The 16,680-nt window shown below is 38.0% G+C and overlaps 1 long non-coding RNA gene across 1 annotated transcript in view; it reads right to left on the minus strand.

The window, feature by feature from the left end:
* Positions 1 to 704: 704 nt before the first annotated feature.
* Positions 705 to 16,680, minus strand: part of LOC146005188 (uncharacterized) — a 431,331-nt gene continuing 415,355 nt past the window's right edge. The window contains exon 5 of the long non-coding RNA XR_014443992.1: positions 705 to 800. This is a non-coding gene — a long non-coding RNA (uncharacterized LOC146005188). The remainder of the gene's footprint in view (positions 801 to 16,680) is intronic.

Here is a 16,680-nt window from a genome sequence, read left to right on the forward strand (position 1 = left end):
AATGCTTTTATTATTACAGATATTAAAAAAATACTAATACTTGTTTTGTTGATAGAACATTTTCATTAATTAATAAAAATGCTTAATAGGCCTACATTATAAAGCATTCTGCCCTCACTGCAGTTAAAATTTCAAGCTACATCATTTGGTTTTATTTCTTAAGAATACAATTAATAAGTGACAGAGAGAACTATTTGCAGAAGTTTCTTTTCTGAGACCTACACAAGGGGTTTGGTGTTTGCCACTACATTTTTTGGGGGGGGGGGGTGGTAATTCATGTATATATTTTTCATTGCTCATCACGCCTCCCCTGTAATTCTCCAAAGCCTCCCCAGGACGGGGGGCGCCCCCCAGGTTGAGAACCCCTGCATTAGATGACATCTTCAATTCGTAGAGATACGGTAATAACTAGTTAATAATGCACATTAATGTTGGAAATGCGTGAAGTTTGCTATCAATTTTGCTGCAAAAGATTCTGGGTTCGACTCATAGCCTATACATGGATGTTTGTGATTCCTCCTTAATCTCCCTGTATGAAGCAATACATTTCCAACTTTATATGATAGGAACATGTCATACCTAGGCGAGAGTGAGCATACACGAAGTAAATGCTGGATCCACCTATATATATTACTCCTTTTCTAGAACATTAGACTGAAGGTAAATGATAGACATTTTTAAAACGTTTTACAGTGTTTTATTTTCGTTGAGTTTTCTTTATCAGCATCTAAGGTAAGAGATTTCCATCAGAGCTGGGCGCTCAGTGACGATTCCTACATACAGGGTTTCTGACTAGGCCTCTGAAAGAGAAGAAAAAAAGTTTCAGTATGCAACTACAAACAGTCATCTACAAAAGATTCGAATTGTACGAAACCCTAATTGTATTACAATTATGTATTATGGGTCAATAAGGAATATATACCATATTATATTGGAATGTAATAGGTATGTACGTACGTACAAGAATGAGAGACATTCTATAAAGCACTTAAAAACTGCGCAATTTCATAAATCGTTGATTTATGAACCTAACCTTACAGTCGGATGATATTCTTTAAAAAAAATATGGAATATCAGTGTAGCAAGAGTAATTTGTTTCAATAGTGGAATGTCTGGCTCCGGTATCCCTTTCTACACCCTCGCTTTCAGGCATATTTCAAATATTTTCGTGGAAATATTTAGTTCCTCATAAAAAACAGTGTTTGCAAATAGCGCGGAAATTAATTTTTTAGATCTACGTGCTACGAAACTTAAGTTTTTTTTAAAAAAATTAAAATTCCTTGCGTAACGTCAAAAAGGTTTTTCAGAGCTTCTATGATGGCGGGTGATGGATTCATGTCACAGGCGCAAGTCTGAACATTTTGGACCATGGATTCATGTCACAGGCGCACGTCTGAATTTTTTCTTTTTCTTCTTATGATTGTCTTGTTCAATGGGAACATTTGCGATTGCGATATGTTATTTGTGTGATATATTGGCGGGTCGGAGATTTCAGACATTGGATTTCATTTACGCAACTTCAGAAATTGGAATTAATTATTTATTGTTGGCAACTGCACGCCGTAAAGGGGAGGGTTGTATTTTCTAAATGACTTGTGGGATGGGATAATTTGTAACTTCTTATTTTTATGATGGGAAGGGAGTGGAGGGTAGTATTCTGTGGAAAAGGACAACAAGGAATTTCAATGTAGGAATTACTTCATTTTTGGACTTACAAATTTAACTTCGACAGAGGTAAGTTACCTTCTTAGGTTTAAATTTAGCCTTCATTTTTGGTATCTTCATCTGTCAATGCGGAAAACAGTGAGAAATAGTGTTGGGGGCAGGTGACTCCGGCCAATTTCCAACATGCCTTTAAAAAGGACTCTATAGATAAAGGCGGGGCCGCGATAGCGGTAGGGGGCGGTAGGTCAATTACCCCAGGGGCGGAGCCTGGAATCGGTGGGAAATTTGGACTCAACAATTTCAAACGACAATATCCCAACTTCAAACGGCTGTACATTCGTAAATACTTGTTTCCGCGCTCCAATTTTTTGTTCTTCATAATTAGCATCTCATAATCTTCATAAGAAAAGAAAAACTCCTCCGAAATTGAGGGTGCAGAATGGGATACCGGACCCGAATGTTTTTATTTCTGTTAAGAAAATAATGTAAAAAAAAGTAAAAGAGAAACGGTTTAGTTTATGTACAGTGCTTTGATACAGAGAAACTTAAAAAGGCGGTAATCCCAATTAAATTTAAAAATAAACGCTTTAGTGCATATAAGCAGAAACATATATATGCTTATATGCAGCAGAACATCCTTCACGACAGACTGTTGACATTACAGATATGTAAATACTATCAGAATTATAAAATTTTGGAAAAAAATGAATAACTGTAGATAACGTTAGGAAAAAATAGTTCTACTTTAACTTATTACTTATTTACGTTGGATGGCGAAATGTCGTCCACTGAGAATGTAAATGTTCCATGCCCAATTTTTCTTTTTCTCAGGAGAGACCTTTAAAGTTTGACCTGTGTCACAATTGCACTAAAAGTTTGTGTAATTGCAATGGCTGATATATTGAAGATTTTGCAAAAGAGTAGTTGTTTGGTTAGGTATTTATGCTGTAATTAATTACTGAAATTTCAGATAGAATAATTGCACTCAACAATAAATTTGATTTGAGAGTGCCAGATACTGCATTTTAGAAATGAGATTAGGTAGTAGTTATGTATTGGAGATGAAGCAAATTTCATTATAAATTTGTCATTCGGTAGGGAAGTAAAACAAATATTTTCAATCAAAAATATTTTGATTCCGGAATTATTGAAAATTTATGTATGCTTACAACAAAAGTAAAAACTTAAGTCCACTACTACTTCCAACATCCCCAAAGTGACAGATTACAATACAAGTGGTTTTATCTCAGATGACGCTTGTGGTGGTTGGGGGAAATTGTCGTAAGCTTTCATTGGCTGTTAGAGTTTTCATTCTTATGGCTGCTTCCAATTTTGTAGATGAACCAAAACACACTCAGTAGCCAATATTGGTTGTGTAGGCAGCAAATGATAGCAGAGATGAAACAATTGCATCCTAAATAGACCACAGCCAAAATATCTTGATATGTTTTACAATTTAGAGATAGAACTTTTACATTCTTAATTTCAAGCTGGTAGAAGCATTATAATATTATATCTACCGATTTTTTGGTAAAAAAAAACAACAAATACCCACTTTTTATTCTTATGCTTTTTATTCCAAGTTCTTGATAAAATATGACCTGAAGCTTAAACATTATAAAACATGTATGCATTTACCCGCATCATCTTCACAAAAGTTAGAAACGTGTTGTAGTGGATAAGTGTCTTACCCAGTTTTTTAAAATACATTTTTATGTTCTCATGCAAATGTAGTGTTTTATGGTGATATCAAAAGCTTTTCGAGCATGGAAACGTGTATTTACGAGCCTCCTGCTTTAATATGTATTCGAAAAGTATCGTGTGGTATGTTAAAGTTATTTTTTTTTATTGCAACTTATTTTTGACCAACCTACACATCAAACTAATATCAGAGATGTTGTTTTTAGAGGTCCCTGGACCTAATTTGCCAAACATAATAAACAATGCAAAAAAGAAATAAATGTGCCCTGGGAAGTAAAATTCCTCAAAGGAAAAAATATATATCAGCATGCTCTGAGGAATGGACGTGAGCTATCATCACCAAAGGGGAAAAGTTATAAGTTAGGCTTAACATTTTAGTAAGGAAAATACGGGCAACGTACAGTTAAGCACATTTTGTTATATGTGATATGTACTGTATATGATACCATCTCTCTCTTTCATTATATGTATTTCTAACTTTCAATTCCAAATGTTTTACCTTTTTCAAGTCATATACATTTTATATTGTAATAAACAACTTAATAGAAACTTACTTGTACCTGCTGCACTCCTTGATATGGACTTCAAAATAATTTGACGCAGATCTCTGTCCCATCATTTTCCTTTGTACAGTTTTTATTATTTTTTTCATGATGCCTCGAACTGGCGTTCTACTCTCCAATAGGTTGCCTTGTCCTTAGTTCCCCACCTCCAACACTATTGGCCCTGAAGGCTTCCTGGGTCTACAAGGCCCAACTTGGCTCCTTAGACCCCTTGGGCCCTTTGAGTGCTCCCTTAGGTTCCTTCAAGTACCTTCGAGTCCCCTTTGAGCCCCCAATTTCCTCCTAGGGGGGAAAACCAACACTGCGGAGAAGATCATGGACAATGGGGGGAACCCAGGTCGAAGGGAGACGTGGGGTACCTCCATGCCTTCCTTCCCTCCAAATCTCCCTCCTCCTGGGAGTGAGCCCTCCAGCGTTCCAAGGTTCCCTAGTGATGGTGCAGCAGAAGAGGAGCTTGATACCCAACCCCCGTAGTGAGCGCCGAAAGGGACAAGAGAGGCCCACGGACACATACAGACACACACAAATGCACACACGCACACTCTGATACACACCAAAAAATAAAATAAAAAGCTACCAGTTAAGAGCCAAGAGGGGAATTGGAGGGTGAAGTACAATGGCTCGGCTGCCAGCTAGCAGCCGAGCAAGACCTTATTTATACTCCATGAGGCCTTAAAAAGATCACTTCGCGGGCTTGCATCAGACGACAATATGGGAGTGTGTCTGCGAGAACCAATCAGGTCCGCGAATGAGCGAGCCCGGTTGCCACAGCTAGCTCGCTGCACCCTTCTGGATAGGTGAATGACCTCTGCCGTTTGCTACCTCTGCCTGTTTGTTAGGCTGAGGAGCAGACGACACGAGAGTATCGGCAATAGTGTGCGAGAGACGTCTGCTGTTAGCCCGCGAAGCTCTCTCTCTCTAAGGCATCCTGCGGTATTGTAATGTTGACTCCAGCTGCCATACAGCAGCCGGAGACCACCCTTACGCTATTACATTCGTTAGTGCTCTATGTGAGGGGGGGCTGTTCACGGACGTACTTCAACGTGACGTCGAGAGCTTTTTCGTGTTCTGTTGTGCGTTCACCTTGTTTGGCTGACTTTTATCAATTCCTGGGGCGGCAATTAAGATATTAGGCAATATTAGGCTTTCCCGCAATTTCCATTGTTCTTCCAGATTTGGTCTGCTCTAGGAAGTTCATGTCTTCGGTTCAGCGGGTGAATTGGGGTTCGAGGGAGTACTTACGTATCCGCACTAATGCAAATTTCATTCATCATGACAATAATAAACTTAAATGATTTAGAGCCATTGAAAGTATCACGAAATTAAAGGGAAAACTATGCAGAATTTAGAATTATTAATACAAACATTAGTTTCATGGCTTTTAAGAGTGGTGTTGCCACTAAATTTAGTTTCATTATGATATAGTATTATATTGGAGCTCTCTCCCAGAGAACGTCTTCAACCCGCCACTGCCGTGGAACAGTATCCTAAGTCAACGTCTGTACGCAAAAGCTTCGACCCACAGCTTGTCCGACGGCAACCTTTGCTGAGAAGGCGAGTTCAAAAGAACACTTCAACCTGACGTCGAGAGCTTTTTCGTGTTCGTTTGTGCGTCCACCTTGTTCGGCTGACTTTTATCGATTCGCACTGGGGCGGCAATTAAGATATTGCTGCGTGGCAATATTGGGCTTTCCCGCAATTTCCTAGCCTCACTTATCTTGATTGTCAGCAACCTCATTGTTCTTCCAGATTTGGTCTGCTGTAGGAAGTTCAAGTCTCCGGTGAAATGGGTTACGAGTGAGTGCTTGCTCACGCACACTACACCCTGTCCCATCTATATCTGGAGTAAGGCGGCAGAGAAAGGGGGAAATCGAGTGGGCAGAGCGAAGCAGTACACTCTGCTGGGGAGGCAGGTAACTGCAGTCGCTCTCCCCCTTCCACGCAATCCCGTTCCTCTCGCGTGTTCATTGGTGGAGCCGTCACTACTTGCACAGAGATTTGTTTTCGTTCGTTGCTCCAGAGATAGTTCGGACAAAGTATAATCTTCATTTCATTTAATAACAATCATCATGACAATAATAAACTTAAATGGTTTAGTGGTTGGTGTGGTGACATGGGGCTAAGGGTCCTAGGTTTGAATCCTGCACGTTTTCGTAACACCCGTGACCAGGCCGGGATTCGAATCCAAGATCCCTTCCGTAGTAGCCGATTGCAAACCACTCCGGCTTGAATGGTTGATTACGATTTCACCACCGAAGATTCCAGGTACAGGGGGATGCATAAGTATTACCAAACAAATTGTCCACCACTAGGCTTAATCTCCTTGAGAACTTCATGAATTGAAACGAAACGCAAAGCTAGTTGCTGACAACCTCTGCACCTGTATAAGTAAAAATACAGTTCTTAGAAACACGTATGATGCAAGAGAAAAATTAATGAAAATAGTCGTGGACAATTTGTCTAGCTGTTCATCTCATTGTACTACGACTCCAGACCTTACATGTTTTTTTTTGTTGTTTTTTTAATTTTCTTCATCAATTTAGTTTAATCATAATTTCTCATCGCCACGATTCTCCTAAAGAGACAGAAATGCGACATAAAATCAAAATACGATAATTCCCGGACTAGATTCAGGACAGGGGCGTGTTTGAGTGATTCAAATTCAACGTCAACCTATCCTAACCATTACTTGGGAGTGCTAAAACCTTGCCACGATTTTGTTTGAGTAGCAATGCAATTCGGAAATACTGATCTGCATTTTTTCAACTTTTTTCCGTTGTTTTGAAATGAAGAGGTGTATTGGAATGGATTTTTTCCGCAGATTCCGAAAATGACCTTCAAAATTCCATAGCACGTCAGGTTTTTTCACAAATCACAAAAATGTGGAAATGCAAAAAACCGTAATTTTTCAATGACATTGATATATGACAACGTTTCTAACGTGTGAAAATGTGCTCTGGAGGGATGAAGTGAATGTGTAAGGATTAAACATAAATACATATTTCAAAGCAAACATACCTAACATTCACCACTGGGCTCCCCTTGAAATTTCCTCTTTTTGGATTTTCTTCGGCGTTCTTCCATACAGTCTCCTCTCAACATCCAACAATAGTCGGCCATCACATGTGCAATCCAATTTCCTTGGTATCTCTCTTCCATCACTTTAATATCCTGATGGAAGCGCTCGCCATGTTCTTCCGTAAAGTCACCAAGATTGTCAGAAAAGTAATTGAGATGAACATGAAGAAAGCTAACTTTGACGCTCATGTTGCAACTAAGCAGTTGATAGGATTCCAGCATCTCGTCGACTAAAATGGTGTAATTTGCAGCCTTTGTGTTCCCCAAAAGGTTTTGATGGACATTTCTGAATGCAGTCCATGATTGCAATTCGCACTCACTCTTAATTTTCTCGAATATGTTGTCCGCCATTAATTTTAGTATTTGTGTGCCTGTAAAAATGCCAGCTTCGATTTTTTCAGACGTGATTGATGGAAACTTAACACCAAGGTACTGCAAGCATTTACTGTCCCTGCTTAAAGCTGTCACGAATAGCTTCATTAAACCTAGATTTATATGTGACGGTGGCAACAGTATTTTCGAGGGATCAACCAGTGGAACTGAAACAATGTTTTTTTTCGCCAAGTGTGATTGTGAAGGTATTTCTGACTGGCCACTGCTTCGGAACCCAGTGTTCCGTCCTTGCTCTGGAGTCGCATTCACACAAAAAGCAAGGAAAGTTGGTGTAGCCTGCTTGTTGGCCGAGCAATATTCTAATCACCTTGAAATCCCAGCACACAGACCATTCATAACACTTGTACTGCACCTTTTCCAGCAACACTTTAAGGTTTTCGTACGTCTCTTTCACAGTAACTGAATGTGATACTGGAATGGATGGATGTTAGTATTGTGTGATAAAACACCTTTCAAACTGGATTTGCTGGCATCTATGAACAACCACCACTCTCTTGAATTGCAATTAATGTTGAAGAATTTCACGACTGCCGGAATGTCTAGACAATATACCAAACCGCCTTCCTCTGCAAAAAACGGAACCAATTCTGCTTCTTGATGTCTGTACCAGGAGAATCTCGTATTAGGACACAGTCAATTATTTGCAAGAAGTCGTGATCCTAACAACTCTGCTTCGTCTTTAGGTAAATTCAGATCGCAAACCAAATCATTCAGTTCATGCTGGGTAAATGGCACTCGAGTTTCATCCTCCATACTGTCCCGTTGGAACATCTCATCACTTGTATCACTGTCTGAACCGGTGTGTGTTGGGGGCCTGACATTGGACGGTTATGGCACGGGGATGGATTCACCATGGAGCACTGGTCTCATGGCAGATGGAATATTGGGATACACAATGTTACGCTTACTGGTACTGGCATGGCCCGCGATCTTCACTATGCAGAAGTAGCAGTCGTTACTGTGATTCCTTGGCTCACGCCTCACTATGGGTACACCGAGCGGCAGGTGTGAGACCGTCGTGTGACCCCTATAGAAAGAAGGGAGCGGTGGGGTGCGGTATGAGTCAGTTTCATTTTCGTAATCAGCCATGTATTTATCTTTATTCCTTACACATTCATTCCATCCCTCCAGAGCACATTTTCACATTTACAAACGTTGTCATATATCAGTGTCATTTAAAAATTACGTTTTTTTTTTACATTTTCACATTTTCGTGATGTGAAAAAGCCTGACGTGCTATGAGATTTTGATGGTCATTTTCGGAATCTGTGGAAAAATTCCATTCCGATACACCTCCTCATTTCAAAACAACAAAACCTTGCATATTAGTGTATCGAGGAAGTGTGAATATAATTTAGGGGGGAGTTATTGCATTTTCATTCTCATTTACATTTGAAAGAAAAGCCCTTTTAACTATGCCATGGTCAAAAATATCATAATCTTATGAGAATTTCGACCATTTTTAACTTTTTACAAAATAAGCCTAGGCTCAGAAGGTTTTTGGGGGTACTTTCCAAGATGTGTGTGCTCACTTGTGTCCAGCGGCGGCGATTGGGTTCCAAAACTACGGGGCAAGGTGCCAAAACTGGGGGCAAGGAAAGTTTACTTTTCATTGACATATAAGGTTTGGCATAGTTCTGGGGTAAAAGTGGCAAAAAGTGAGGGGCAATTGCCCACTCACGCCCCCCTAATCGCCGCCACTGCTTGTGTCCTTTCATTAAACATTCTTTCATCGTCGCATTTAACCGAAATTGATATTATGCCGACGTTTAATCATAGGCGTATCTGCGGGGTGTGCCGGGTGTGCCTAGGCACACCCTAATGGGCTGCTTTATCAAAGAGAATTAAAGACAGATATTTCAATAAGAGAGAAAATAAGCGACAGTTTGTAAGAAGTTGAAATGTCATTACTTGGCACCAACGTGTGCATTATCGCTAATGAAAGGAGTGTCTATAGATTTTCGATTTATTGATATCATTGGAGAAAGAAGATATTTACTGCATTATACTCTGTACTACAGCGCTTTTCTTCTATACCTGTCACAAGCTGCACGTGAGAGAGAGAGCTTTCTCTAAGCTTACCCAAGTTAAAACTAAATTAAGAGCAACTCAGAAGCAGGATAGATTGGAAGCCCTGCTCTTGCTATTTGTGGAACAGGAAAAAGCTTAGTCTATTGATGTAAATGAAGTTATTGATGAGTTTAAGAACATTGTACCTTTGACAGACGTCTCTTGTTATGGATGACGTGTATTTTGATGTATTTGATTGTAACATTTATGATCATTTTGTGTGTGTATAATTTCTATGCAATTTGATTTTTCTACTAGATATATTCAGAAATTTTCAACACTGTCATTTAGTGAATTTATATTCCTTTACAAACATCAGTGCAGTTAAAGAGCCAAGTGATTGTGTTGCAAAATATGCTATTAAAAAGGTACAAGACCTTATTTTTTTTCTTTGTGCACACCCAAATATAAAGTCCTAGCTACGCCTATGCGTTTAATATCAAACCCAAATACATTACAATGTATTTCCTTCTTCCAGGCTAAATATTTACTTAAACATTTTGTCATTTGATTACAGATGAGAGAATATTGCAATGTTATACAAACAAACACGCTACAGCGAGTAGTTTCATGCTAATTCTCAGTGTCTTAATACAATTAAGCAAAGTATCCAAGCAGCGAGTTTATTCTCGGAACATGTAAACGACGTCAGCGCCACTCGTGGCAGAGCAGTAAAGCTAACGAACATCTCCCCCTGAAGCATAATTACGAACTCTTTTTCCAACTGCACGGAACGGCGACGAAGAGAAACAGACAAAAGTGACGTAACAATGCCACTGGGTCTCCCTTTATTTACTTGCTGATTGTTGCTCGGTTACCATTTTGGAGCTGAAATATTATTCAAAGGAGGAGTTTAAATCGTTTGCTGTGCCCGCTATTGCGGCTATTCTGAGAGACTCGATTTGTTGGCAAAAAATTCCCTGTAGTTTCGAGGCCGAAACGAAACGTTGTGTACATTGAAGAGAACTTTGTCAGGAAAGGTGGCATTGCCATGACAGTAAATTTGCAATAAAATGCTACTGCTGACTTTCAAACAGAAATTATAACACCATTAGATAAGCCTTGTTTCCATGATATGAAAAACTCAATATGCTGACCAAGGCAGAACATTTATTTTACTTTAAAACATAAACAAAACGTGACGTTCCAACCTTCTAGCAAGGTGTTTTCAGACTCTGTACCCTGTACAAATGTTTTAAAATAAAACAAACAAATTTTCTGCCTTGGTCAGCATACTGAGTTTTTCAAACAGAAAGTTCAAAGTCGTCGTTTGTTTGTTGAAGACTTCGAATATATGCAACTATTGGCATGGTCAGGAATTTAGTAAGGGAGAGAAAATTTATAGCATGCAGTTGGGACTGCTGGAAAGAAGGGTTTGCTCCTCCCACCAACCTTCCTGGGAACACCTCTGTTGCAAACTCCTATCAGGAAGAGTTGTAGAGAGTGGTGCAGGAACAGGCTGAACAGTATATCCTCCACTATCATCAGGAATTGCTCTATCTTTGCTAGCAAATATACACAACTGTCAACAGTGGAGACAATTATTTTACTTTTGGTACGTAATTGACTGAAATATGTTTTTCATGTTCATAATTTATTACGTAACTTTCAGACTTGTACAATTAATTTATTAAAGTAAATTGCAGAGTACTCACCTTATTTCTAGTATCTGTTTCTGACAAGACATTTTATCCTAATTATTATGATTGAGTGATTGATTTGTTATTTTAAGTCCACTTTATGCACAGAAAGGCTAATCGGGACTGGACCTACAGTGAGATTGTTCGAACGACTGTGCCATGTGCTTCCACCGTTTATCGAACCCGGGACCCCTTAATTACAAGGTGACGACATAACCACTACGCCATCGGGGAGGCCCTCCTAATTATTATGCAATTAAACATATATTGATACAATAAAAACATTAAAACTCATAGTTACAACATTGTTTTTCAAAATTTAGTAGGTTAGTAGAGTTCCAACTAAGCATTTTGCGAACAAACATATCTATAGTAAAATTTAATTAAAAATCATTTTTATGACGTTTTACCATGTTTCTTAAATTTCAGTTTCCGTTGATTTTAAGTCTGTGAGTTTAATTGTATGGATTGTATTACAATATATAAGATGACAGCTGGCCGCCATATTTCGTCAAGGCTGACATGAGATTTTTGGGTTGAAATTTAGTATGTTATTCGGAGAACCCTAAAAGAAGTTTCATGCAATTTCCAATTGTACAATATTTTCTTGAAAGTTACAAGCCAAAAATAACATACCTTATCATGTAACTATACTATTCGCGATGGAGAGACACATGTAATTCTCCTTAATTGGTTTTAATTTGTAATCCAATATGATAATCTCTAAAACTCTATAAACATATTTTTGATAATAAAAAATCCAAACAACTATTGAAACTACCGATTTCTTGTAAAGGTTTAGGATAAAACACAATAAACAGATAAAATTTGTGTTTGCTATATTAAATGTTATGGATTGCAGGAGGAACTTCTAACTTATATTATAATTAATATATTTCTAAAGTATCACTAAAAACTCATTTACCCTTATTTACTTCATACATTTCTGGAAGCAGTTTGACAGAAACTGCGTGCTTATTTCATATGTTCTTGTCCTCATTAATACACGTGACAGCAGGCATTTCACGACCCGATTTCTATTTGTCACTTTACCAGTGACACAATTTAGCACATCCAGAAGCTCTCATTACAGCCATCACAATACTGCATCTTTTAGACCTTCATAAAGCAATTGAGTTTAAAAATCAGTTCTTTGAGAGCGATGAAACCCTTCCTTCAAATCGAATTCAGCGAATCCTTCGCTCGTCTACTCTAATTTACTCTAATTAACACCCTACAATATCCAATATTTGTAATGAGACGTCAGTAATTTGATCAGGCAGAAGGAGAACAGAGAGTTGTAATCTAATTTGGCTACGATGCTGCCATCTTTTGTCTTGCATTGGAAGCTTTCTAGACAGGGATGCAGTAGCTTGTTTGCCGTTTCCTGGTTTTGACTTACGTCTAATGAGAAATCAGATGTAAGGAGGAAATAAAAGTTTGTAAACACATCAACACTTTGATTCGAAGCTTCAAGGCCATTAAGGAGAAAGATCAAAGCAAACTCTGAAAACATGGTGTTATTCGTAAGCGCGCATGGAGCGAAACCGTGCGTTAGGAAGTTCAGGGACTACTTCCTTGTGCTAATCCGCAAATTAACTTCTGTTTGTGTTCGTCTGGGTTGCTGTTTTTACATTCTCGGCGAGCGAACAATAGTATAAGTCTTCCAATAGGTAACCTACGTTAGTTTTTATCTTACACAAAGCAGAGCTGCGCGATTGTTGCCTTATTAAATTAAAAACTACCACGACTGTGTTCACAGCATGTTAACAACTTTAACTTTTCAAGGTCAATCAAGAAACTTGGTGGTTGGTAGCCCTGACACAGTGAAGCCTCTTACATCTACTACGTTATGTCCATTGAACTGTGTGTACAGATTGTCTGACACATTTAAATTATTAATAAATTATAAACTAATGAAGATATAAATGAGCTGGTGGCAATGATAGATAGATGAACGCAAAAAGTTGTATGTTACGTCTAACAGTTCAATGGTTATGCCCTTGTACAAAACGCAAGCATCTCTGTTCGAAGAGACTGCCATGAGACAGGAAGGGTCACTACGAAATTGGAAGTCCGGGCTTACTATATCCTGAAAAATTGATTTGGTTTACCACAACAATTCTTATTTATTCTATATATTTATTATACAGACGCTGAATTTGATATAATAGAAATAAAACCCCAATGCAAATATAACAAAATCACAAATCCAACAACTTCAATTTTTTCAGAAATTTCAATATTTTTCATGAACTTTTATAAATTCGCAACGTAAAAACAGTTGCAGGTCGCATTGCCCAGTCTCTCTAGGTTAATCTCCACTAGATGAATGAACAAACGTTATCCACTGCCAATAAGGAGTTGGTTCCAGTTATCACTTTATTCGCTAAGCCTAACCGGAACTACGCATACACTACAAAGCAAGATCGAAACCAGTAAATCGTATGTAATTTGGTAATAGAACCAGGAATTCTACTCAAAGACACCTAGTTCTGAGACGTTTACACTAGTTAGCACACTACTTCGTTCAGCTTAAAAAAATATGCAATTTGACTTTATAATGAATATATGTAAAAGTTAAGGACTTACTAAGCTCTGTCAAGTTCCTGATATTAATACCGATACTACAGAAGATATTTATTTACTCTGCATAATAATACGAATAATAATAAAAATCGAAATAAAACACGAAGAAAGGAAACATTCCACACTGCAACTCTCAGACTCTCACTCATGCAACATTCCTTATTCCGTAGGCTACCAAATCAGTTCCACAACATCTGCAGCTTAAATTAGTCTCTTATCACCAACCTACAAGAAACTATACATAAATAATGGTATTGTAAAACAGAGTTTTTTCTAACTGCTTTGTTTTGCTTACAGTTTTATACTATCTCTTTCCGGTTTAATATGGCTTCTGATGTACTAAAATTTCATTAAATAAATAAATAAAATAAATACATGATGTATTTTTATTTTAGCCACTGGAGAGCTATGAATACAAATGGGTTGATCTTTGCTAGCAAGTGTACAACAACAATAATATACACTTATTTGAAGTTACAAAATAATCCAAAAAATTGTGTAAACATACAGTATATCACATTTATAATACAGTAGAGTAAAAATCAAATAAAAAATGTGTACATACAATTTATCAAGTTAATACACAATATGTAAATAAATGCACACAAATGGAATGAAAAATAATAACCATCGAAAAATCCGTCATTCTTCACTGGTAGATATAATTCATTGCGTTGGCTATCAAAGTTTTACTTGAAAGTGATTTGTTCAAAATTAATAATTTATTAGAGGAAATTGTTGAATTCTGGGAATCAGGATGGATCTTGCTAAGAACGAATACAAGCGTGTAGTTTAAGCATGAGCAGATTACCTAGAAGCTAATTGTGAAAAATGTTAGTTAATGGTTAGTGGTTTGTAAATCAGACTGATGGCGACTATAGAGGGAAGTGCGCATGCGCTAACTGAACGAGTCCAGTGACAAAATAGGGGTGACGGCTGCTATGCAAAGGTCGTGTCCGAAAGGTGGAAGACCGTAATTGAAGTGAGTATACTTCGGGAATAGTCGCGCAGTTCAGACTTGAAGCCTGGAATGGAAGCGAAAATCTATCGAATTACACTTCGACTGCTGTGCCTAATAGCTCAGTAAATAAAACTAAGAAAAAATGCATGCGATGATGACACAAACGACATATCAATTTGAACGTGATTAAGACACCACCTATTGCCTTCAGTGAAAAACACACATGTCTGGCGTGTAGATTCTTCAACACAAAGATCTGCTCTTCAAAGTTACTTTTCACAGATTCCGCAACATGGTTTAGGATTATGTTAAAGAGAGAAATAGTTTTTTCCCGCGTTAAAAACACATTTCAAAGTCCTATACTTACATTTCAACATAATATATGAACTACAACCAACAGCTGGCTGACTTTTGACTTTCATGATTTCAAAGAAGCGAACGATTGTGCAATGTTGCGTACTGCATGCTGCAGGCTCCATTGCTCCCTTAATTAGCGCTTTTGAACTGCACTAGGTGACGTCACGTGTGACAAAACCGTACTTCAAGCTTGCTTTTTTGACGTTTAGGACACAACCAAAGGGGAAAGCAGTTTCCATGAACATCTGTTGCTGAAAAGGAAAGGTAATAAACAAGAGAACGCGTACAAGCGAAATACTGTTCTGCGACGCACAAAGTAGTTTCGCTTCTCGTTGCATGTTTGGATACGTCTATTCGAGTTAGGTACACTTTACAACTGTCAAAGAATGTTCATATGCATGCAGAATTCGAACTTCGAGAATACACTCATATATTCTTGATTATACCATGTGAGCAATGGAGAGAACTTATTAAGAGTTGGATGCAGCAAAATGTACTGCAAGAAGCAAAGAAACATCAAATAAGAAATTGAAGAAGTAGAAGAGAATGTTTCCTTGTTCTTGACTTGTTATCGACTTGAAATGAATAAAAACAGGTCTCTTGGAAAAACGCCAATGGTTTGGGACTTGTTTCCGTTTCTCTTAATGCTTGTTAAGCGCAGAGCGATAGAAGAAACAAGCTTGAACGATTGTTCCTAATGCTTTAGGCGACCGGCAAATTCTTAAAAGCGTGGTTCTTTGCCAATTAATAATTAACAAAGCGTTCCTTTCTCGGCCAAATGAGCTCTTTCCGTGCCGACCCTTCTAACGTTCCGAACGACCCTTTCAATTGGAAATTCCATAAGCAAGCAATTCGAGCATTTAACATCATACTGTTTCCACTTTATGCGCAGTTGTGTGTGTAAAGGAAGCTGCAATTTTACTAGCGCATGCGCAACAGTTGAATTTATTCACCTGAATTCTCATGGGAATTGTAAATCTTCATTTGTTACGAATGGATCGTAATGCTGGTCGTAGATTACACAATAATTGATTCATGGTTTCACAGTGATATTCAACATTACATTAACTTGGGAATTATCAGTCAATGTATACATACAGGGTGATTCAAAACTCTGCTCTCATAGGACAACTGCGTTATTAGTGCACATAGCGAAAAATGGAAAGAGGGGAAAGTTGTTGGAAATATGTGGGTTTCAATCTAAAGTGCTTGAATTTTCAACTTGGATATAAGTTGAGGCTATGCACTGATACGAGGTTCAAAGATAGCAAAAATGTAGTTGCCACATGCTTCGTCTTGAATACAGTATGTCATCGCAGTACTGTACTGTAGAGAATTGATAGCGATAATTACAGGTAAAGTAAAAAATTAAAAAGCGAACACGAGATTAGCCTTTTCAAGTGGTCTGGAGTGAAGGGGTGGGGGGTGCATATGACACATGTTCAACATTTTCCCATTTTTTATCTCTGCCTATCACCCTAAGCCTATCTGCTTATCATCCTAAGTCACGTAGACCAAACTATAACTGAAAATAACATTGAAAATAAATCTGCAAAATTAATAATTACGCGGTTGTGAACAAGGTAACTAAAAAGTATAATGTGATGACGCATTCTCTTTAATTTAATTCTTGTTAATGCGTCCTACCGTGAAAGATGACGAA

This window comes from Lepisma saccharinum, chromosome 23, assembly GCF_977018435.1.
Source record: "Lepisma saccharinum chromosome 23, izLepSacc3.1, whole genome shotgun sequence".
Classification (NCBI taxonomy): domain Eukaryota; kingdom Metazoa; phylum Arthropoda; class Insecta; order Zygentoma; family Lepismatidae; genus Lepisma; species Lepisma saccharinum.